Genomic DNA, 25,744 nt, shown 5'->3' on the forward strand with positions numbered 1-25,744 from the left:
TAAGATCGTTGAAGTGGTTCGGGATGAAATAAGGATATCTGGCCGGAGAGTCTAGGACCTGTAACTTGAGAAATAAATGTCCAAAACAAATAAAGAGAGCTAAGAGGGAGCGTCTACGGGATTCGATCCGGATGATTAACAATGCTGAATATTTACATGTTTATCATCCATCAGTCTTAAATCAGATTAAATGTCTCTTACTGAAGGTTCTCGCAGACTAATTGTGCTTTGACACTAATTTACTCTGAGAAGGCCTTAACTGTAATCAGTATGCCGTGTCCACAAATACAAATAGAGGGCTTTCCAGGCCAAGAGTAAGCAGCTTGTATGGTCACACATGCTTTGTCTACCACGCACACACACACACAGACACACAGATATACGCAAATCAAAAAACCCCAAATGCACTTAGGCAAGCCTTGGATCCCACTATCATTAGTCCACTTGCATAATGTGAAAATAATTAATAACAATTTAGACTCGTGTCCCATTGGGAGAGGAACTATTCACCTCGATAAGCCTTTTTTTAGTTGTTTAGTCTCCAGTTTGTATTAAAACGCGTCAAAGTGCCCACCGGTTCAGATGTTCTCCTTCATTTCCAGCACAAATCAAAACCATTGCGTTGGTAGATTTTTCTTTTGCCAGAAAAACAAGCCTTTAAATCCTTGAAAAATGTAACAGGATGTTATCCATCATGATGGTGGTCTCCCTGACGGAGATGAAGAAAAACATCCCGATTTGTAAGAATGTGGCCGCGTTTTACTGAAGTCGATGTGGATTCTGGCGCTGAGCTCACAACTTTCCTGAACATTCACAATATTTTTAATCTGCCTGTTGAATATGAAGCACTTATGGACACAAAGTAGTAAAACTTAAAGAGTTGCAAAGTTATATTTCATGCCAAAGACCGAAAGAGTCTGACTTTTAGTTACTATAGTAGTTTAAAGGGGAGATCAGATAATATTGTCGATCTTACGAAAAACACTCAAACCAACAATAAAGGAATTCTACTGAAAACTATTGATATATCTGATTTCTGTAGCTCGAAATATCGCCTTCCTCTGGACCTGAGAGATCCATTGTTGTCCAACAAATCACCACAGACGGAGTCAGGACCTTCGACAAGACAGACAGACGCTTATTTACGCTTCTTTAGTCTATTGCTATTGCGTCTAGTGAAGTGTAATCTGCGCAGGCAGTTGTTTGAAATGTAGTTTCCTGTTGTGCATGTGTTTGGAACTACATTGATTGATTAAAGCTGTCTGTCTGTGAGCTCGTCTGATGATTCCTGTTGCCACAGTGAGAAAGGGAATAAAATCAAAGTCAATACAAAGGCCATGCAGCCGTAAGAGAACTGTTTTGGTGAGTTGATTGTCGAAAGCTGAACTCAGTTCCCACCGGAGCTGCTGTGGACAGACGGGCAGAGCCGGTGTGGATTAGACTGACACAGCTCGCTACCTCTCCTTTCCAGTGGGGGATTCTCAGTTCAGGTTGGCCTGAACTCCAAAGTCCATTTGGTCCAAACCAAGGGCGTTTGTTTGCTCTGGTAACCCGCTTGATATCGGCTCTGAAGATGTGTGAAAGGAAGCCGTTCATCGCTCAGCCGCAGCTTATTCCTCCTCTGTAACCTTCACTTAACTGGGGTCTCTTTTGGACGAACGGCCGACTGCGAAGTACAGAAAGGCATCAAGGAGCCAGAACACTGACGGTAACATGCACTTGAGTTGTCGGAGCTCCGCAATCCGAGATTTTAAATTGGTCCAAATTGAGATGGCACAAGGTAATCCCTTACTTGCCACGTGCAGGCAGGCGTTATTTAGATGCCGTGCAGCATCAAGTGACAGGGAGCGGGAATAACAGTCAACACAGAATGTGTGCCGTCACTAAAAGGACATTTGAAGAACAGCCTGAACACGGTTGCTTGCTGAGACAGCAGGGCCCCTCAGAGTTCAAGTCCTTTAGAGATTAAAAGTCTTTATGTGGCCTGATTACAGCAATAACTCCCTGACACTGTGGATTACTCGGAATCAGACGTGATGCACGCGGGCCACAAACTTTGCATATAGATAAAGCTGTCGGCGTGCAGCATTTTGCATCTCAATTAACGGCCGCGCAGATGCTGCGTTGCACCGTCTAGTTCCCGCCGTCAACCCAGGCGTGATGAGACGTCGCACACCTCCTGCCTGAGACTTCAACTCAGCCCAGGTAAATAGATTATCCACGGGAATTAAGTTGTGAATCGAAGCAGTTCGGACCTGATGGGACCTTAATGCGCGACGTGGACCGAGCCTATAGGAAGATGAGGACACAGCGGGAGAGACGGGGGCGGGCGGGGGGGAGTTGGATGTGGGAGCCAGATGCAGGGCTTATTAAAAATCAGATCACACAGGGTGAAGGTGGGGTGGACGTCGCAGTTTGCTTAATGGGAACTTTTCCCAGCTCCCCGCAGAGATTGCCTGAACACTGAGCCAAAACACAAAAAACAAACACGACGCAGAGGCTTGCCCCACATTCATGCACACACTTAAATACACACACACACACACACACACACAAAATGACCAGCGTTTCTTCAAGACGCTTCAAAACTGCACTGCGCTTGAAGTGACTGAGGGACTTTAACAGCAGCTCCACCTTGACAGCAGCCAGAAATAGCTCCTCTCAAACCATTGGGGGCTTTTCCACCGTCGATCATCCATTCATCCATGCACAGAGAGACACACATGGGTGTCTAACTGAGTGCATTGTGTTCAAAAGGGAAGCGGGAGACCCTAAACAGGGTGCATTTAAGGCCTGTGGGACCTCTGTAGGACCTTTTCCACCCTGATGCCACCTCAACAAGACTGATAAACTGCCTCTTAGTCTGTGTGATGCTGAGGGCTGATGAGTCAGAGCTACAAATGAGGAAGATATCTTCTAATCTACTTGAATGTGGATCTATTCATACCAATGGAAAGGTGACGCGTTAGAGAAAATAATGAAATACATGTTTGGACAAATGAATATGTAGAATGCAGATGGCGCCTTTAAAGCCAGACAGGCTCACTGAATAGTTTGTATTGTTACTAAAACCTCTAACTTTGTTCTGCTTCACTTTATCAAAGTCAACCTTTGCAGAGAGAAAGTTCACATATTGTGATATGATTTGGGTTTGAGTTTAGACCTCACAGCTGCATCATTGCAAAGACATAATCTTTGCACTATATGTTACTGGTTAAGAGTGTCATCTTCATTTACTCTTAACCAGTAACATATAGACTGTTATTTACACATCTGAACACAATCTCATATGTGTAGCCTTTTATTATAACACCAAAATGATTCAAATAGCCCTTTTTAGTTTAGGTATGCAATTTTCGAGCAGAGGCCTAAAGATAGTTGGGTTTTGATGAGGTTTCAAACACTCGCCTTTAAGCACAAACTAGCTCATTTTAAACAGCAGAGCCACCGCCGTCAGCGACCACACATTTTGTATTCCCTCAACTCTGGCTTTTGTTTTAAATGGTAGTCGTAAAACCAAGTTGTACACAAGTGACGATGGAGAGATGCCCCGCCGTGACCACTTGACTCCAATCAGGAACCATTCACCACAAACTCTGCGAGCTAGCTACTCTCCACCGCTAGCTAGCACCGTGTGATGCAGTCAAAAGCTCCGGCGCCAGCGAGTAAGTGGGCCTCGAGTTTGATTGTTTAACTGCAGTTTCCAAGGCCAAGAAGGAACCATCGGGCTCAACAAATTAGGTTGGCTTTCTTCATCTGTACACATGAGGTCTGACCCTTTATGCTCATATTGAATACATGTATTGATTGTCTAAATCCATTTCACCAGCAGAGATGGGAGGCAATTACTGTACAGTACAATTCAATTTCACACTTGTTCTTCCAAAGCAAATATGTTTTCTTAAGACTTTCTCTTTTGAAGCAGAGTTACCCGGCTGTTCTGTTATTTCATGAGAGCAAAAGCTGGATACACATGAGCGACGTGACGGATAAAGTTTCAACAATATCTTTGCTGATGCCGTCGACAACCGAGCAGCTTCAAAACGTTTGCGGAGTTGCAAACCGCCGCAGCTTTTGACAGCTATCTGATGGTATTACAATAGGCTGGTTTAATCCTGTTAACTCTTGAAGTCTCCTGACAACTAGCTCCATACACCTTTGAATTTGGAAAGAATGAAGCAAGTAAAGGGTCCACTTTGTACTGCGCTGCAGGAAGTGTCACAGACAATCTCAATCCGGTGATGTTCTCCAGGTCATCCCCGGTGCCTTGGCATTGATCTGGTGGCGTACCCAAGCTGCTCCGTGTCAGGACAGTTCCTTTTCCTTCCCGCAGTCACTTGTTGTAACACCGCATCAGACACTGAAGAGACTTTCAAAAGCCGGAGGCGTCTTGTTTGCTGAATCGCATCGCGGGGTCTCTCAGGCACAGATCAAGTCTTCGTGTGCAGAGTCTACTTCAAAGATGCTGAGTTCAATGACAGCAGGCGGTATCTTTTATTAACTAGGTGTGTTAACGACTGCCTCTCTTCTCCAGGAATTCTGATACATACAGATGTGACTGCGACATAAGACTCATCATGGTCCCTTCGCAAATAATTAAGAATCCAAAAGGAGGAAAACAGTCACACGAAGCCCAAATTTTGAATTCTCCTCAAGGAAATATACATGAACTTATTTCCAAATCTACAGTGTAACATAAGCCGGGACACTGTGTCCCAAAAGCAGGACCGTCCTCACACCCTACCCCTGACTTATGGATAGTATGGAAGGTTGTGAGCATCGTGTGAGAGTAGTAGTATTAGTAGAAGGAGTACGACAATAGTAGGAATACTACCTCAACTGCTTGTAAGCTACTTTTAAAATGTGGATTGGTGTTATATTGTTTCCACTTCATTCTCTACTGCCTCCCGCAGCCTCTCTGGGCTGATGTTTGAACCTCAGTGTCAGCTGTGATTGTAATCTGTGGAGTTCATCATTTTAGGAGCGAGGCCTCTCGGCCCGCTCGTGGTTTTTGGGGGGATTTGGGGATTTCAAGTCGTCATTTAAATAATTAATTTAACTTATTTATTTTTTGATACGCAACAAGACTATATGTGTATAAACATAAAAAAGCTTTTTTATTTTACAAAACAATGTATTGTTATTAAAAAAGGAACAATATGTGTAAGTTGTCATTATTGTTATTGCCTCCTTTGTGGTGCTTTAGCTTACAGATAAATTCCATCAAAAAGTCCAGTTATGAACGAAATGGCTCAAAGATTTCTGTAAAAAACATGCATCCTCATTGCTATTTTAAATCTGTAATCACTTGCATTTCCTGGGAGGGAGACGAGGTGAAGGAGACTCTTTTGTACGATTCCCCTCAACCAGCAGAGGAGATACAAAATGTAACCTCGGCACATATTATTGGGCGAGCAGAGAGTTAAATATTGTCTAACATGAAACGGTTCCGGGCGGGGCATCAAGACACACACTGTGCCCGCACGGCGTGCGGTATCCAGAAGGGCATCAGGACCAGACATCCGTAACACGACCGCCTGACTGTCGTGTCCACCGGTGAAACTCCTGCCCATTGTTGTTGTCCATTGTTCAGAAGCTTCCCGTGAGCAACAGACACCTTCCGTCATAGGCTGGAAAGTTTTTGACGACGGGCAATAAATCCATCCCAACGACACGATTGGAATTTTATCAGCGAGGAGCACACCGCGGTGTGCCATTTCAGACAAGAGCAAGGTCACCGGCAGGAAGACGTCACACTAATTAGGGATACGCTCCTGCAAACGCACCAGACACGTCGGCCACACACCACATGTACCTTGACGTACACACATACCTCGCCGTGCCGAGATAATTAATTGGAAATGCCATCTGTTCGTGGTGGGAAAATGTAATTATTGTATATGCACAGGGCTCGCCGCTTTCATTAGGGGCTGCCGACCAGATATCGCAGAAAAGGAAGGCATGTATTTTCTTATATGACGGGGAATTTATGTGCAGGTTACATACATAATCACCATTACCACGCCAGCAAAGAGGAAGCGCTCCTTGAGAGATAAGAACACTGAATGTATGGAAGGAAGTCCATTTTGTTCTCTCTACAATCAAGGAAGGGACACAAAGCATTAATGAGAGGACCCGGTTGAGAGGAATGTCTAAAGCTAATGCCCTAGAGCTACAGTGAGAGGTGTCCTAACATTAGCCATTAATTACAACCTGTCTAGACTGAAGGTAAACAAGTGGATGCAATCGCTAGTGAGGCTTTACAGCTCTGCATGTGAACGGCAATTGATCGCATGCTTTGTTGTTTAGGCACAGCGGGAGGTGGGATGCACAGGATGAGCTCTGTGCTTAACGGGCTGACGGTGAGGCTAAAAGCCTCAGGAATGAGGAACATGAAGTTATTTTCCTTTGGTCACCAAGTCAGACGTTGGCTCCGTTCCCTCCGTGTGAGGGAGCTGGATCCTCTGCAGCGCCGCGGATAAGAAGTGATCTCAGTCAGGAATCTGACAACTAGACTAAAGAAAATAATATAGAGGAAATGTCTAGACTTCATCGTCACTGGTCACATCACACTTCATTTTTCTTCAATTCAAAATGCAGTTTTTGAGTTGCAGAATGCCGCACAATCTAACGTCATGCTACCCTATGGCCTCGACTGCAGGAGGAGAAATGTTTGTTCCAAATGCAGATTTTCTGAACTTTGGATCAGACCAGTAGAAAAATGAGCCAAAGCCAACAAACACAAATCATTTTCATGAGAGAAAAAAACCATAAAAGAGACCTGAGGACAGTCAGATCGGACCAACACATGACTCGTTACATCCAAACAGCGGTTAGGTCGGGCGGACCCAAACATGGAGAAACCCCAACACTGGCAGCATGGTTAGGTTGGATTACTTTATTCATCCCCAGTGGAGGAATTAATGGCCGCTTGAGACGCCACTAATTATCAAGCAGCCCCGGTTTGACATTACACGTGATTCACACGGGTATCAGACACATAGACATTGATTTGATCCGCCTGAGAATAAGTTGGAACATGTTAAAGCAAACAAATTGTGATCAAGATATTGAATTTCTGCACACATACGCCTTCATAATGACCTCATATTACACATTCAGTAACATATACAGACTAACTCATTGGGATGCCGAGGGTACAGGCACTGCAGCCAAACTCTGAGCTTTAGTTACTCTTTAATTTAGCAGAAAACTGCAATGCATACAAAAAAAAAACGAAGCATTAGATCACATCCTGTTCGTACCGCTTACTGACCATGATATGCTTAATTCATGCTAAGCTTTTAGAGCACAGGGCAGGCTAAAGGAGGACGTAAAGTGCTGGCCAGGCAGCTTTGTTCCATTAGAGGCGTCAACGCAACTGTGACACAAACATGAAATGATGAATGCTGAAAAGCAGAGTTGGTCCTCGCTGTTGCATTATGGAAAGGCTGGAGAGGTGAGAGCGGGGCGCAGCTCTGTAGCACATAATGGAAGTTAGTTCAATCAGACAGAAAGTCATTTGTGGACACTCCACTCTGCAGAGATGGTTCCCGGAGGACTCGTCAGTAATTGTCCGTATCTCAAAACCGATTACAGCTAGAAAGCCAGTCAAAGTGAAAAGGCCATAAACAGATGGAATAATTCCCCATCATAATGATACTATTGTTTAACATGAAATCTGAATGGGATTTGTTTCCCCCCACAATACATGAACAATTGCTCTATAATCTCGTCAATAGCCAGCGACGGAGCCAACACAATCACAGATACCGCATGTCCTTCGGTTTATCTTCTGCCTCCAACTGCTCAAGAGAATCAACCGAAGCAATGATTGGAAGACTTGGATCACAGTGTTTGCAAGATGATTGGTTTGCCACTCAGCCGGCTTTATGATCAGAAATAATCAGAGGGCGATTCGTGTAAAATTAGGCCTGCGTTGTTCTGAAAGGGGGTCAAGGCGTCTGAAGTAGTCGCGTTGAGCCTGCAGTCTTATTCGCGTTTGGTCGAGTGAAACGCGACACGGGGATATAAAGATATCCACGCTATATACTTTCACCTTGACACGAATAGCCGAGGGGAAAGCCATGAAATGAAGTTGCACACACGCACGGGGGAGAGTGTATGATAGAGCAAAGAGGCAGAGGGGATGAAAGAGATCCAATAAACCCCAACGTCTGATCTCCCGAAAGTGAAACCGGGACAAAAGAACTATAGACCACTTGTTCAGCAGGTGTGGGGAAAAGAACGCTTAAGGTAGAAGACACCAGGGGCCACGTGGGGGTTTCTGCCAGACCCACATGATGGAAAAGCTCTGCCGCGTTGTCCGCGTTCACGCCGCCTCCGGCTTACTTTGATCAGGTTTCGCAAGGTGAGCTCGGCTTATCGCATTTTTCAAGAGCAACACGGACGAATCTCCGGCGAGGCCTGGGATTTGAGGCGGCGCATGCACAGTCGCCGCGTGTTGCAAGTGGCTTAACCGTCGGCCGCCCACGGTTTGGCAGACGTGGACAGCGGAACTGATAATCTTTTAAATGCTCCCCTACTTTCAGACAAGGTTTTTGAGAGGTCAAGAGCTGCAAGTTTGATATTGGATCCGATACTTTAAAGGGAAGGCGTAATCTCAGATGTAGCCCTTCATCGCCCACTGCGTGACGAGTGGGTGTGAAGGTGTGGGGGAACGCAGAGGACAAGGCGCAGGAGGTGTGAGGGTTTAGAGAGAAAGGCTGATACAGTGTGTGAGACTAAAATACGTCAGTAATAAAGAACATGTGTTGTGACGTCATTGTAATTCCTGCTGTCCAAAAAGTCAGAGAAGCCTTTAAAGGGCGACGTCATCATTTCCAATACTATTCTAAAGCATTAGAAAAGCTCACACTGAAATGACATTGGTCTGTAGGGATCAATTGTCGAGCCCGGTTTGTAAAACTGTATTTGACTCCCGGTTCTGGTCCGGGACAACCAGTCCAAGAAGTCTTTAAACTCATACAGGCACGTCTGCCTGTATGAGTTCCCTGTTGATGAGGCCGAGTTTGATGGCGTGACATTAAAATACAAGTCGGGATCAAAGGGTCGCCCTCGTCGCGATGCCGAGGGTTTCTCTTCCCCCGGGGTGAAACGGCCCTCGGCTCCGTCCTGTCTTCCATGTGACGCAGGCGTCATTATGACTTCCCATTCGTCCTACTTTTAAAGGCTTTTTGTCCCACTTTTCTCCACGACATTCGCTCACTTCCCTTTGTTCTCCTGGAGAAGAAAAGCTTAGCGACACTGCGGCCCTCCTGTGAAAGCACCCGGGCAGCTGGAGACATGTGGAAGGGGTTCCTCTGATCTCTACTGCTTTAATGGGCTCAGGCTCATGGAGGAGACGTCAGAAGGGCCCTCTAGTTAGCGACTTTGGAGTCTCACGAGAGAAACGCCTCGGCACACTCAAACAGGCACATGTGGCTCCACAAAGACATTACCTCATTGCATCCGTCAGCGAAGACACGCGTGACATCTGCAGTTTATGAATTATTACCTTTTTCGATATTTCAGTCCTGCGATCACTTGTCGAGCGGCAGCGTTGTCGTGAATTTCGACAGACGAGCGGGCGGCGATACAACGCAGCCAAACTGTTACGTGGTGGTTGAGGAGACGACCCAAATGCCAGAGCAACGGTTATAAAATGTACATTTAGTTCACAAAAATGAGGAAAGGCTCCCAAAAAGCACAATATAAACATAAAGGTGGACAATGTTACACATGGGGAAGGAACATGGAGGAACACACATGTCCAAAAACACAGTACAACCCCACAGTGAGGCAAGAGATTAACAGATTTAAATACACGGGGAGGGGCAGGTCATTAGACGCTTTAGGGAACAGTCACCGGGGCAGGAAACACAGAGGACACACAAGACTAGGATTACAAAATAAAACAGGAAACAGACAAACTCACATCTTGACACAAACAAACTCGTCGATCATTTGTTAATATTCATGACGTTTCCTGTGACTGCCTCAAAGACAAAATTGCTGTTTGAATGCGTTAATGCGAATACACAGTAACTTCACACAGCTCTGATTTGGTGTTGGGAGAGCCGACACTGAGGCTTTTAACGAGAGAAAGTCACGAACCAACGAGCGCAACAAAGGAAACTAGGAAATAAAAAGATTGTTACAGAACGTGAAATGCATTGATGAATGCAGACTATAAAAATAATCAAAACACGGTCTGATTTCATACAAACCTTGAAAATTAGAGCTTGAATGCGGCTCCCCTGAGCCAAGTGAGCATTTGAACTCCCTCGTGTAAATATAACGGGGTATGAGGCTGCATATGCTAAGAGGGAAACATGTTATATTGCTTCGATTTATATTTTTATAGTTGAAATTTAAACCACACACCTTTCCTTTTGTATTCAGATAGTATAAAGAGTTTGACGTATTTACGCAGCGGATGATTTGAATATAAATTGAAGGTAATAAAAAAATAAAATCCCATTGTGAGCTAAAGCACACACATGTAAACAGAGGCACACGTGTGCGCACACTCAATATTGACAGTGTCAGTATTAGTGGTCTGTGTGCATTGGTGTAATTGCATACGTGGATGAGGCCTGCAGGGCTGCAAGCCGGAGATAAGAGCCAGCAGCGCGTGAAGCCAGGTGGGATAAGCCAGGTCTCTATGTCCTGCCAGAGAGGGGGGCGAGCAAGATCAGCCACCGGGGGAGACCTCAGGGTGCAAGAACTGGAACAGGAACTTTCAACCCAGACACTCAGCCTTAAATCACCCAGACCCAAACACACACAAACACACACACTATGTGCAGCCCGCTGCACATTTTTCAAATCCAAATATTTCTAATTCAAAATGACTGCCACGCAGGTTGAATGTGGTCCGGGGTTTGGGGAATACATACTGTTAGCTCTGAGAACCACAATAATTTCCCTGGGGGACATTTGTGCCATTTTCACTCACCAGAACGGCCACAGTCGCTGGGTTTCACTCCCAGACCTGCAGCTACCAAGATGTAAACGTGTACAAGTTAACATTTGCGAGTTGAGACCAAACAACTCCTGAGGTAAAGGCAAAACAATGGCATGGCACGGTGGAGGAAAAGGTTGTGTTTTTTGGGGGAAAGACTCCTCCCAACAATTTAAATACCGAAATACAATTATTTTAAGATGCAGCATGTAGCGAGCAAGCACCCTGAATATTGCTCTTTTGAAACATCTGTGGAGTTACAAGAGATGACAGACAAGAAATTTTAAAAAAAACAACCTCAGTCGATGAGCCCTCACTTCATATAGAAATCCGCTCATGGTCTCTGATGATGAGGCCTTGGCAAGTGAGCACCTCGCCGCCTGCCGGCTGCTGCCAAGTGAGCTGTCAGGCGGTCTGGCCGGCGCTGACACAGCGAGGGAGGCCTCGACGGAGCAGGACGGTGGCGAAATGAAACGGGATGACGAAGGAAAGACGTTAACGGCAGGGCTCGCGGCCAAACGCATAGCAATCTCAAGCCAACAGGTGGTCAGGGAACAGCTGGACCGAGGGCGGGGGGAGCATTCAGGAGTCACTCAGGCTTCTATTTTCTGCCCACCGCTATTTCCAAACAGCAAAACGAGGCGGCTCTGCTGCTGCCGGCATCGGGGACCAGTATGTAAGTTGCATCGACGATGCAACCTCTGGAGGCGGTTTTCATAGTTTGTGTTCTCTCGGCAACGCCACCGGCTGGTGAAGCAGTCGAGGAGACAGACAACTTGCAGTTCAAAGACGGGCCACGGCAGACGTGAACTCCCAGGAGGCACACATATCGACGTGTCTGTGAGCTCGCTCCAACTGCGAGGCAAAACAGATCACGAACTGAGAGAACGCTAAACTCATTCTGTTCCTCCGCTGCGTCTACTTCTCCATAAAGTTTTACATCTCCACGAGGGTTTCACAAGGCTGTCAAGCACAAGGGGCTTATTGTGCTGTCGTTGCACATAACTTGTTTTAACCTTATTCAACTTTGACTGTATCTTCGTTTTATTTATTTTTCGCCACAAACACAATCTTTCAGAACTTTTAACACAAAGTGTGGGGTATTAATAATCATTTCTGGACATTAAAATATATTGTCATGTATGAATGTTTTGTAATAAGAGGCTTTGCAATAGATAACATGTATGCGTGTCATAATGGTTTAATGTACAAGATTTGATTTACTGCAGAAATGTGACATGCATGGAGCCTGTGTTCTCTTCCTGTGTGTGTGTGTGTGTGTGTGTGTGTGTGTGTGTGTGTGGTGTGTGTGTGTCAGCAGCAGCAGCACCCGCAGGTGGCGTTGTGCAGGCTGAACTCTCTGTCTGTCACAACCTCATTCTTTTATCCTCATATGAAATTCTCGAAGCAAAATTAATCCCAACAAAAGGAGCACAAATAATTACATGTGAAATGTTTCCGTGTGCATGATATTAACGTTTTAAATGTGACATTGTGCAGACACCGTCCTCCCCGTCTCTTCCCTCTAACCTCTACAACTGAACGTAACAAGTTTTAAGGGAATTATCCCCTGAAGCGCCGAAACGTGAACATTGTTAATTTCCCATGCGGGAAATTGTAAAATGTCACAGCACATTAAGCACAGCGCATATGCATATCATAGATAAATGAGATTTGTAGGTACGCTCACAACCCAACTGCACAATAACCTCGACCAACACATTACTCGCTGCCGTGCCTCATGCTACGGGCCGAGACTGACTCTGCCTCCATGTGTAAACGGTCATAAACACGCTGCTGACGCCTGCCGCATCACTGCCTCGTGGATCAATCAGGACAGGCTGTTACAGGTCTCACGGTATAAATTACACCAGCGTCGGATATGAGCATAATCATGGAGCTCCAACGTGCGAGCAGCAGGAATGAGCGAGATAAACACAGATAGGAATTAGATTCGGGAAGAGGAGTTGAGAGGGAGCGTGATGCCCACCACAACAGGGTGGGAAAAAAAAGGATTTTAATTGCCCCCGTCTCGTGCCAGGGTTTTGTGTGTGTGTGTTGGTGTGCATTGGCTCATTTACAAGGCGTGGGGGGTGCTTGATGTTCCAGTGAAGGAGGCCCGTAAACTGGATGTGGAAAGTGTGACGAGAGAGTCACACTTTCCGGGTTAAGTTTACGGCTAACGCTGTGTTTTTTTCCGCGCGCGCACAAACGCGTCTTAAAGTATGGCCGCGGACCCACGCTATCAGCAAGACAGCGCGGCGAGAACTTACTTAGGGAAGCGTTTCATCATTTTCTAAACTCATTTTTAAGCCACGCCAGTTGCTTTGGACCGGACGGAAAAATCTCGAAAACCGTTCGATGGACTGCGAGGAAATCTTGTCCTGGTCCCCAGAGGATGAATCCTACCGGCCTTTGAGATCCCCCCAAACCTTTATCGAGTGTCACATTTTGAACGTATACACGACTCATACACACTACTCCAAAACAAATGAAGTTATTAGTGTTTATAGCTCATTACCTTTGGGGCTTGAGCGATTGTCAAGTGACCGCGGGGGCCATCTTTGATTTCTTGATTTCGTTCTTCATGATACCTCCATGTGTCACGCTCACAAAACTTTGTTTTTTTGGGGGCTGTGACGGATGTTTCTGCTGCGGTACTACGAGTGGCAGCTCCATCGAGCTCTCCCAACACATCCATCACCAGGATGCCAGACTTTCTCTCTGCCTCCAGCAGTAACTTTCTGGAATATATGAAACCGACCGAGAAATACTCCAGCGCATAAACCCCTTCGTTGCAATTTGTTCACACTTCAGTTTTACTGGAGCTTGTACTCAATTTTGTTGCCGACCCGTTCCCAGTCTTCGTCCTGAGCTAAGCTAATCATTAGCTGTCTCCAGCTGCATGTTTACAGCGCAGACACGAGGAGGAGATGCATCATTACTGGGGATTGTCCTGACCTGAACCGAGCGGGAGGAAGTGGAGCCAGATTGCGTCTCATTTGTGCCACAGTTTGCCCATTGATCTTTGCAAACTCTTGTTTCATTATTAAAATGCAGTCGCAGTGAGCGTGACACGAACGGAGTCGTGAAAATAAATGAGCGATATTTAACTTTTTTCATATCAAGGATGCAAATATTATCCGAATGACGTGGCATTGATTATGGCATGATGATGAAGATTTTTCAGTCTGTATTGTTAAGTAGTGATGGATCATTTTAAAGAAACGTCATGGACATGCAGCCATCAGCAAACTGATTCACATGCTGAGGTTTTCCTTCCAGATTACAAAATGATGTCCCCACACAACTAAAGCACATTCATAATTACGTTTTCAGGCAAACAGATGCATATTTAAATAAAGTGATCAACTTTGTGTATTGAAACGAGAAGATAAAAACTTGGTAAATTACTTAAATTACGGACTTGTATTAAAAAAAGTCTCAAACAGAAAGTCCTGTAATGACCCGACCAGCACACGCAGACAGATGTCAAAACTAAAATATGTTTCCCTCAAAGCGTGAATAATTAGTTGTATGGAAACGTCATTTTTAAGAGATGAAGCTAGGATGCCTACGACTCATTATATGAATCATTTCTGTCATATTCATGTAATCATGCTGTAACTCTGTTACGTTGCTCATTCTGGTCACATGACTTCTCTTGCTTCTGTCCATCCTGGGAGAGGGATCCTCCTCTGTTGCTCTCCTGAAGGTTTCTTCCTCTTTTTTCCCCTGTAAAAGGGTTTTTACTATCTGTATTTGGGGAGTTTTCCATAGTCCAATGTGAGGTCCGGGGACAGGGATGTCATGTAAAGCCCTCCGAGGCAAATTTTGTATTTGTGATTATGGGCCATATAAAATAAACTGAATTGAATTGGAAGTAAAGCAAGAAATAAAATGATATTACATTGGACTCAGCTATAAATGCAGTCTCTAGGTACAAAGTACAATAAAGGCTGAGAGAATAAAAAGATGGGTGTGAACATGTCCAGCAGCAACATTCTCCCTTGCCATCTCAATGTCTCATCTCAAGTTGCTGCAATTGAATTATGTGTTTTTATTGTGAGATTAACAATGGCTGCTGGGAAAACCAGGTCTGGTGTGCGCAATACGTTGTGCGTTCTATAATTAGACTTTTGTGTTATATCAGATGACTTGAGCTTGTTTATTTTCTGCCGGCGCGGTGGGAGTAAATCTTGTGAAGCAGATGAATAGTCACTGAATGAATGAATCTGCAGCTGACCCACTTCCATTGGATTTGAATGAGCTTAAGGGGAATTGTAAAAATGCAGATACGGTTGTAGAGAAGAGAGCCGCGAGAAGACTTTTTTTGGCGGGAGCTGCTACAACAGCAGCGTGGCGTTGATGCAGCTCAACTGCTTCCAATGAGGCGAATACAGTTATACACACGAGGAGTAGAAAAATAAGTAAAAACCCCGAGAGAGAGAGGTCTCTGCTTAGCGTTTGGCCTCCAGCCGCTTCGCTGGCCACTGTGTAAAGTGCTCGCACTGAATCGAAAACTCGTGCTTTGTCTTTTTTATAAAATCCGGTCATCCGGAGGCTCAAATAGGAGCTGACCCTTGAACGCAGCCTGTGGTCCGACCTGCGGACACAGAGGCAAAATAACTGTGGTTCAGCATTTTGAGTGAGAAGCATAAAAGAATGACGACAACAGATATACTTACTTCCTGGGGTTGACCCCGAATGGTCAACGCGGTTTTTGAAACAAAGGATCATCCCATTCACGCTACACGGGGGTGCTGAACGACTGCTTTTCATAAGGAATGGTTTAGTTCGTCCCAGTAATTCATTATATTTAGCCTATTTTGGTGTTCAATAATACAGTTACTCTCTCTCTCTCTCTCTCTCTCTCTCTCTCTCTCTCTCTCTCTCTAACTTTTTATTTACCACCGAGAAAGCAGGCTGCTGGTGTTCGATGTCTGTGTTTCAGTACTCCGGACACGGCTTCATACCCGCAGCACTGCATTAACAACAGCTCAGAGACTTTCAAATGTGTCTCGGGCAAACATTTTGTTGTTTTATCTGTTTTTCTATAGATGCATGAAGCTGAATCAGAAGGAGATCAACTGGCTAAAGAAACACACCAAAAAACATGATTCAACGTTCAGTGGACGACAGCAACACTTGACCATCCGGGTTGCACAACGTATATTCTTAGTCAGCACACCACTATTTTCCCCTGTTAAAAAACACATGAATTATGTACAGCTGTGCAATGGCTCTAAAGCAGTTGTGCGTGGTGCAGGATGATGAACTGTGTTGTGGTGCAAAAGTGACATAATAACGGCAGTAAAATCAGAGACACTGCAGACACTGTACGCATCTAATGTGATACCGCCAGATAATCCTGTTACCTACGCTCTCTAAATCATGCTCTAATGATCGAAGAGGGATTCTGTGTGTGTTTGTGTATGAGTGTGTGTGTTTGTGTATGAGTGTGTGTGATTGGGCGATAGCTGGTCCTACCTTTCTGAGCGCACACAGGAACTAATAAGTGCGTCTTTGCTATTTTTACATGCGGTTTGCAAAGAGAACATGCTATGCAAACAGTGGGGAGTGTGTGTGTGTGTGTGTGTTTGGAGGATTTACAACCACAGTATTAAAAGCCTGTTCTGTGTCTCCCCCATAGATATGGGCTGAGACGTGCTGGAAGAGGAAGAAAGGAAAGGAAGATGCCGTTGGAGACGACGCACTAAACACCAGCAGACGCCAAACTCCTTGTCGTCACACACAACTGGAAGAGAGGATGCAGAAACTGAAGCAGGAAGCTGGTTTGGTGCCGTCTGAGATCGACCACGAACTCGACACCTTCGCGTCTGCATTTGTTGGTCACTCCCAGAACCTCCCGATGGCATGAGGAGAAAGATCAGTGTCTTACATGAACAAAACTGAAGCTTTAAGGTTTATGCGTTCTCGTATGTTTACCCTCTGTCCATCTCACGGTACTTTGTCCGACAACCAACAACCGGGGAGTGATGCCGACGCACAAGTGAGCTAAAGGCAATATTGTAGAGGCAACGGTGGTTTGATTTACAACAAAAAAAAGCGATTATATTGTATATGTGAAAAAGAAAAAAAGTGTCTGGCATGTGATATTGGAAATCTGTGACACGGCTGCACTGGCTGACATGTTCTTTACTGCCATGAGCTTGGGCACTGTAGTTTTTCTTTTGAATCTTTCACGTATGTTATGGCCCCAACATATTGTTGGTTTTGGTCTTTTTTGAGATGAACAAGAAAAATAAAGAGAAATGCTTTATCTTATGTATAAAACAAGGTGTTCCTTCAATACACAAAAGCATTAGGATCTTGCTTTTAAAGTTTTTGTAATGAATTGTAAAAATATTTTAAAAAAGACTGAAAAAACTATTCCCCCATATCAATAACGTTGCTGATGTATTTAGTCTGTTTACATATATTTGACTTCCTTTGCATGCCAGTACCTCTATTTAATGCTAATGTGCAATTCAATCAATTTTGACAACATCTCAAAAAAACACTCAAGAGCCAAAAGCGCTTTTTTGAGGCTCAACCGGGCCTCTATTGTCCTCCCGGGCCAGTTTCATCACGCTGTGGCTTCAATTCTGACCAGGGAAATGGTACAAAGACTGTCAGCAGAGTTGCAGATTGAGACCAAGCTGTTACATCTCTATTGATTCAACTCCCCGAGCAGCAGGAGACAAGCTGCAGGCATTGCCTGGCTGATGCATATTTAACCCGTCTATCCTCTGAAGAAATGTGGTTCTCAGATTTGGGAGCTTTTGCATGCAGGAGCTGGAAAACTGGGAGGAATTTACACAGATCTCACCGTGGGATCTGAAGTTGTTTAATAGCCTTTTTTTGATGTAGCCCGCTGGCTTTGTACTCATGCACACTGACTGTATATAGACACATGAGAACTCAACACTGGCTATGTTCATTTGCAATGAAGTAAAGCCAGATGTCATACCTAGTGATTGAGTCTCCCATCACATGAGTAATTTACTGGCCACAGATAGAACCGCTTGTCAGCCAAAAAGCAAGACATGGTTTGGCTGCTTTCTATCCTCTTTGACTGAGCAGAAGGCTACTTGGAATACAAATAAAGCAAGAGGTAATCCATACGGACAGACGCCTAGTAGGCATTGTCCCGTATGTTGAACAAAGTGATGCTGTCTGCAATGTGCAAGGTCCACCTTAATACTCATGACGAGGCCTGGTGACCCTATTAAAAAAAAAAACAGTTTTGGAGAGTTATCCCGAACCAATCATTGCTGTATCAATCTGTGTTGCCCCGACTGCAGAGGAGTCCAGAGTCTGAAAGGTGGAAAGAAGAACAACGCTCAGTGGTCTGTGGCAAACATGTCAGCAGAACTCACGACTCTCATAGGCACAAAACATAAGTTTTATGCAACTTCTGATTGATTTAACTGCATATTCATGAAGAATACATTGTGGACCACTCTACCGTTTTAACCAAGACTAGTTTACTAGTTTTACTTCCTAATGAGAACTGTCCTTGCAACACCCTTTAGCGGTCAGCGCTACCCTGGAGCCCACACCTTCACTATCTGCACTCCATAAAGAAATTAGCACATTTTTGGAAAAATTTTAAAAGGATATTTTTAGGACGAAAAAAATAAATAAAAAAAGAAGATAGAAGCAAAAGCATCAGAGGAAAAAAGTGAAGCAACACGTCGTCATCTGTATAGCCATGTTGATCTTAGGGCTAGCATTAGCAGCATGTGTTGACGTTCACTTTACCTTCAGTGGCCAGCATAGCATAGAAGTGCAGAGGCTAGTTATTGATGTGCTAACGTACTCTGCTAATGTTAGCTCCACAGGTTTTTACTTAGAAACATAACGTTTTTCGAAACGTACGTCTCCTTTCAACGTCTCCGGGTAACGAGTATCACTATTACGCAACGTTTAACCCTGACCAGCTCCAAGTCCACAAAACCATCCTGAAAATGAAGAACATCTGAATCCATTGCCATGTTGCGGTCAGAGCTGGCCAATACTACGCTATGATGCTACGCTACGGAGTCTGTGTTTCAAAGGGGCGGGTCAATTGTGTAACATAATGTCCTCTGTCGGAGGGAACTTTTCATAGTCGGAAAACATAGACCTCCTGATTTCATCAAGTTATCTCAGCTCAGCCTTCTGGCCTTCACAGTCCCCTGAGACTACAGACTGGGAGGGTTGGAAGACCAGGCAAGGAAGGCCTAACAAGGTTTCAGCCTTTTTTAATCTCGACCCATTCTGGGTTGTAAAAGGCTATTTGGACCTCTGCTGCTTTGATTTTTCGTTTCCAACACAACTCTTCTGCTCTCATGAGTACAATACCAAACCGCTGGATTACCCTTTAATTGTAATATACGATTGAGTAATCGGATTCAATGTTTGTTTTAATGACGGACCAAAGTCAGCACCTGTCTACAGAACTTGGCGACTTACAGTACTTCATCATATAGTTAATATTAGTTTACACAAACTTCTCAGGTGTGTCCATTCACTGTCGAACCAATATCTCCAGGTCATTTAGTAAAATAACTATCTTGACTAAGATTCCGCCAAATGTACAAATTGTAACAGAAAGCTATAGTTAAATGGTTTTATTCCATTTGGGGACGTGTGTTGCATGCCATGCCCTCCTCTGTCTCTCTTAATATTATTATTATTAAAAAAAAGTTTAAGAAAGAAAAGCATTTTCAGAGAAGATTGCTAAGAAAAATATGTCAATACATGTACCTGTGAACTCCCCAGGGACTGAATGAAAACATGTCAGGGCCTCTAACCTCGAGTTGCTCGATGCAAATGTCATCTGTGGATAAATTAAGATCCACCTCCTGTCAATCCAATGTCCTTCAAGCCTAAAGATATTTACTTGTAATAGTACAGATGAAACAAAATCAGGTTTTCCTGCCGGCCTTTCAGGCTGGTTTCTTATGTGACACACAGCACAGTCTGGTAATCTCAATCTGCTTGCATGGACTGTAGATCTACCGAATCAGACTCGGATAAAAATTAATTAGAGGGTTGGACTCCTCCTTGTCTGTTACTGCAGCCACTCGTTGGTGGCCATGCCGGTTATCCACCACCTGCCTGATGAGGCTGTGTTAAAAATAAAAGATGACACACACGGTCCTGTCATGAGGGGCCCGTCTGCCCTTGGCTGATGCTGAATTTATCTTGGACTGCTTTCTCCCGGTGGGAAGACAACACCTGGAGCTACGATGGGAAACGGATGCTGTTATCCTCCGCCTCTCCGTTCTCAGCTGAAGACAATGAGTGATGTAAATGACTTGCACTGTTATTAAAAAGAACGGTTGGACCTCTCTGACTCCGGTGTCTCTGTGTCCTTGGTAGAAAATGACTTGAATCAGTGTAATTAATTGGATTAATCATACTTCTTATTTGGCATTGTACCAGTGAGGGGTTATCTGAAGGTGCCGCGCTCCAAACCCCTAATGATGCGAGAGTAAAAAACGTCCTATTAAGCATTCGTCATTATTACACATCCGGCTGAGATGTGCTGATGTCCTCTAGCCGGAGGAAGGAGACAATTCTCACTGGCTGGCAGAGAGCGACACAATCATATGTCCCTGAGAACCGAGAGGGAGTGTGAGACACAGTAGAAGATGTAAGGCCAAAGCAATTATTCTCAATTATTGTTCAGAATAATGAGCACACCAAAAATGGAGCGGTTTTGGTTTTCCTTGTAACATTTAATTTTCTTTGTAAGAAAGCAGTTGTTGCTATTTATTCTTCTGCAGTATACTGAGATTACATTTGTTGTGTCGAGTGCTTTCTAATCATTGCAGAAAAAAACAATGTTTGTATGTAATTTTACAAAGAGTTATAGGAATGAATCCCAATCTAATGTGAAAATCATATTTTAAAACAGGGTCGTTTCACTATTGATGTTGGGGTAAGTATATTTTCTTTCCATTCTGTATCAGACTTTAAAATTGATGAAAACAAATAGTAAGTCAACAGTTGTGAGTTGTTTGCCGCCTCGCTAGCTAGCAAGTACTGTGGCTGTACATCATATGGCATATGGACATGATTATTCATGGCAATGTGCTCTGAATACAATTATCAAAAGAAGATTCTGCTCTCTGTTCACAACTTGAGATGAGGGTGGATTCTCAGAGGAAACTCAACAGCTCTTGTCTTGAGGATGCAAAACAAAAGAAGGGAAATGTAGCGTCCCTAACGATGGGCCGTCCTTCAATCAGAGGGTCGGCGGCTTGATCCCTGGCTCTAATCCTTGTCGATGTGTCCTTGGGCACAACACCAAATTACGTATGAATGGGTGTGAATGAGTTGATGGGCAGGTGGCACTTTGCATCGTCGCCCCAGCCACCGGTGTATGAGTGGGCGTGGACGGGTGAATGATGTCACGTGGCATTCAAGCGATTTTTAAAGTAAATTATTAGAAATGGACAGTCACGTTAAATCAGTAAAACGTAAGAAATAACATATTTCTAGGTGCTATGCCAGCACTTTTGGATTGTGAATTATGTAACGTTAAATAGAAAACAACACTGTGCAATAAAATCTGAACCTATTACCGATATGTTCTAAATTGCTTTTTAAATAAATACATATACTACTCATAAGGTTTACACATTTATTCATTAAGGCGTTATTTTGAAATGCATTCAGGAAACTCCTGTGAGGGAGCAGCAGCTGGACCAGCAGGGCTTCAGGTCTCACATTGCTTCTGTGTTCAGGTGTATTATCATGGCTGACAGTGCAGTGACAGTTTTAGCAGTTTAGCAGTTTTTTTATTCATTTATTTAACTATTTATTAGTAGTATTTATTTGGTGCAGAATACTATTTTCTATTTAAACTAAGGTTGTATTACTGTTATGTTTAAATCAGTTCCAGGTTACACAAATGTTAATATATTTTAATAAAGTTGGCCTGTTCGACATAATATCAACACATTTTTTGTGGGTCCCTACCAATGCTGAGACCAAACCTACGTCCTTGGGTTCGATCCCCGGCTCCGCGAGCTCATGTCCATGTGTCCTTGAGCAAGACACTTAACCCTAAATTGCGCCCGTAGCTGCGCCTACCGTGTATGAATGAGTATGAATGGTTGACAATACTGATGTGGCACCTTGCACGGTGGCTCCTCCCATCAGAGTGTGAATGATGTCATGTAGTGTTAAAACGTTTTGAGTGGTGAGAAGACTAGAAAAGCGCTATACGGGTCCATTTACTTTACGCTACAAGGTTGTGAGTGCTCTCTCTCTCTCTCTCTCTCTCTCTCTCTCTCTCTCTCTCTCTCTCTCTCTCTCCCTCTCCCTCTCCCTCTCTCTCTCTCTCCCTCTCTCTCTCTGATGCGTGCAGCATCCCGAGGGATGCTCTGTGGATCAGCAGTTCAGGACAATACGTGCTGTCCTTGCCACTTAGCAAACCTCCAGCAGAAAACATCTAATGAATGCACTTCATAGGGGAAAAAACATTATAATATGCTTTATGTTTTCTTTATGAATCTAAAAGTGAAGAAATGCAATTAAATATGGAGCATAGCTCAATGTTATTCTTCAATAAGTGATGAAGACTGCCGGTCCTTAGTGGAGATGAGGAATAATTCAGCTGCAGTCCTAATGAGCACTGCTCTTCTTTGCTGGCGAGAATAGAAGTATTCACGTTCATAATCCATCGCCTAACGTGTGTGTGCGAGCACATGTATGTACACTTGCAGGTGCACACAAACCAAGGAAGCCTTGGGGCTGCGGCAGCCTTTGTGGTCAGATGTAGAACAAGGATATGTTTGTGGGGAGAATAAAAGAGTGAATACAAGTCCTCTCCCTTCCTCCAGTCGCTCCCGTCAAGATGTCCTTGATCAAGACTCGTGAACCTCAACTGTTGGATGAAGCTGCACAACAAACTCTGAAAGTACAAATACCTTAATGCTTGAAAAAGAGATTGAAAAAGAGTGCTTGAAAAAGATATATATATATATAAATATTTGTCCTAAGTATCCAGTATATTAAAGTGTTGCAAATGGTCTGCTGCTGAAAATAATCCAACTGACTAACACGGGTACATGTTCACTAGTATGTATTGTTGTGTGTTATCTTTAGATATAATACATTTTTATATCACAATCGATTAACCGTCCAGGTGTAATTTGGAATTGGACACTGTTTGACAACAGAGGGAGTGAAATCTCCTCTCAGGAGCTGGTGGAGACCAACACGAAGCTTAAAGGTGAGTGAACGTTGGACTTTATTATTCGTCAAGTGGACAAAGACAAATCTCTTTATGTGTAAATGTAAAACAACAACTGTAAAGTAAGAAGTATGACATATCAACTGAAAGGTTATGTCTAAGCACCTTGATTTTCTACCGTTAAGTGGCCAAAAAAATAGTTATTGCAGGTTCAAATAAATACAAAATAGTACACAAACTACCATTGTAGACGTTCATCAAAGTTAACAGACTCCCATCTTGGTAATCTTGACCCTTCGTACTTCCTGTAGCGTTGTTAGCGACGGCTTGGCTTGTTTCCAATTTGATCTCCTTCATTTCTCACCTTATCAAAGTTGCGATGACAACTTTTCCCCCAGTTCTTTACTTTGGTGGCAACAAATGATATCAAAACAAATAGAAAAGATGTCGACATGTATGCAGTCCCTGAGTCTTTGCAGGATTCATTTCACAAAGGTCAGTCTGAGAATATTGATACATCACTTTGGATAGCGACGGGAGAAGCATTAAGCTATAAGCCAGCCAGGGCTTGGTAAACAAAACTGGAAGTCGTGTTTACCTCCGCAGTTGTACACCTGCTTATGTCCAGAGTTATCTTATCTCAAGACCGCAGGATGTCGGATTGAATAATAATGTTCCTGACATCATCCCCTTTGATTCAGGAGCTCCAGAGGGAACGTTATCTTCTTTTACTTCCTGACAAACACAGCTGACGGCAAGCAAACGCACCGCTTTGTGATCTCCTAACATCGTCTCCCAGTGGATAAATCATATGAAACACAAGCAGGTATGCATCGAGAAGAGTTCGAGAGAGGGGATTGCCGATGTCTGGTACCTGATCAATAAGGATCAATGGGTTGCTGCGTGATTGGAACATGGTCATGGTTATGAACTAGAGTCAGAGAGTACGGATGCTGGATTGGAAAAAGTGGATTTTCCTGGTTGAATCCCTTCGTCCTGAGCATCATTAAGCTATTCTGTCGCCGTCTATGAAGTTTGTTTTTTTCCTCTCCTCTTGCTGGCCGTGCTGCTGGAGTATGGTTGCCTTGGAAACAAATGCAGGCCGATGAAAACATGGGAAGCCTTTCTATCTATGTGTATGCAAGTACTCTAAACACGACATACCGTGCTGCGTAATATAATCGTCTGTCAGACGGCGATAAAATGGGAACATAAATCCTTCGGAATAAATTCTCGCACGAGAAAATACTGTCGTTTATTTGCCTGCTTTAAGTGAATCCACTTATCTGTGATGGCATGATTTGCAGATGGCTGAGGAGGAACACTTAATCAAGTTGGCACAAGTTTCACAACATCTGATTTCATGGTATTTAGACAATTAACAACGTGTCAGTAATTACATCAAAGAGAAAGTCTTAAGGCTTTTGCACACCGCTGGCGTTCTTCAATGCAAATCATTCCCATGTCCATATAGGACTTTTTCTGAGCTTTTGTATTTGTCATGAATACCATCACAAAGGCTCCGTAATTCGAAACCAAGGCAGCAAATTGTATTACTCTATTCAACCTTGACAAAGGCAGCACAGACCAGATGCATTCCTTTCATTCTTCTTTCCTTTTATAAAAAAAAAAGTATTTTGCATTTTCTTGCCATATATTCTTCACATCCTTGGTAATTCTGCTGTAATATCAGTTGTACTAGAACAATGAAGCAATTGGATGAACCCGAAAGGAAAACTGGAGAAGATAAAATAGCCGATCTACTCTACTAATTCAGCAAGTGGATTTGTTTGTTCCACTTGTCTTTTTGCTTGTTTTCTCTCCTAAAAACTGAATTCAGAGGTTTGAGAGTGAGCTTAATTAGATTAGTGGTCCCCAAACACCGGGCCGCGGCCCGGTACTGGTCCCTTAGTCCCTTGCTACCGGGCCACAGAGAAAGAATAAATGAATTGGAAAAAAAAAATCAGGTCAGAAAAAAGTTTTATTTTGAAAAAAGACCGGATACATTCGTCTGCGCATAACCTCACACCTAACCTCTTGACACGTGTTACGCGATAGTTACCCCAAGAATGAAACTTAAAAGTCTGCTTCAACTTGGTGTTCTGGATTAAAATCAAGGTGGAGCATCCTTGAGATCACCTGCTCTGAAAACTCTGCCTCCATTTTCAACATCCTGTCTTTGTGAAGCGGGTTTAACTTAAGCAGTAGACTGGACACAAAGGTCTCGTTAACAGGACATAAACACACGTCGGGTGACGTTTTCTCCCATCACACCGATACGGGACCGGCTCGTAGCAGAGAAACCAGCTCAGGGCTCCCACTGATTCACCGTAATGGTGAGTTGTATCTTAACACACTTTATATTTGCTTCATGCCGGACGTATCATTTTATTACGTCAAATGTATTACGTGGTATTTATCGCCCACACCCTGAAGGCCGGTCGGTGAAAATATTGTCTGACACAAAACCGGTCCGTGGCACAAAAAAAGGGTTGGGGACGCTAAATTAGTGGTTCTGTTTAGCTATTTATGTTGCGTTGAGAATTACAACTCCAGATGTGAAGCTGCCACAAGTCTTGCAC

General features: G+C 43.8%; 1 protein-coding gene across 1 annotated transcript in view; it reads left to right on the top strand.

The window, feature by feature from the left end:
- The window catches only part of LOC137789789 (urotensin-2 receptor), a 37,228-nt gene extending 20,010 nt beyond the window's left edge, over positions 1-17,218 (top strand). Inside the window, exon 4 of the mRNA XM_068583576.1 lies at positions 16,620-17,218. The gene's annotated coding sequence lies outside the window, so the exon portion shown is untranslated. The remainder of the gene's footprint in view (positions 1-16,619) is intronic.
- Positions 17,219-25,744: the final 8,526 nt, after the last annotated feature.

The sequence above is a fragment of the Clinocottus analis genome, unplaced genomic scaffold (genome assembly GCF_023055335.1).
Source record: "Clinocottus analis isolate CAN_PGR_092001 unplaced genomic scaffold, fCliAna1.0.p SCAF_19, whole genome shotgun sequence".
NCBI classification, from domain to species: Eukaryota; Metazoa; Chordata; class Actinopteri; order Perciformes; family Cottidae; genus Clinocottus; species Clinocottus analis.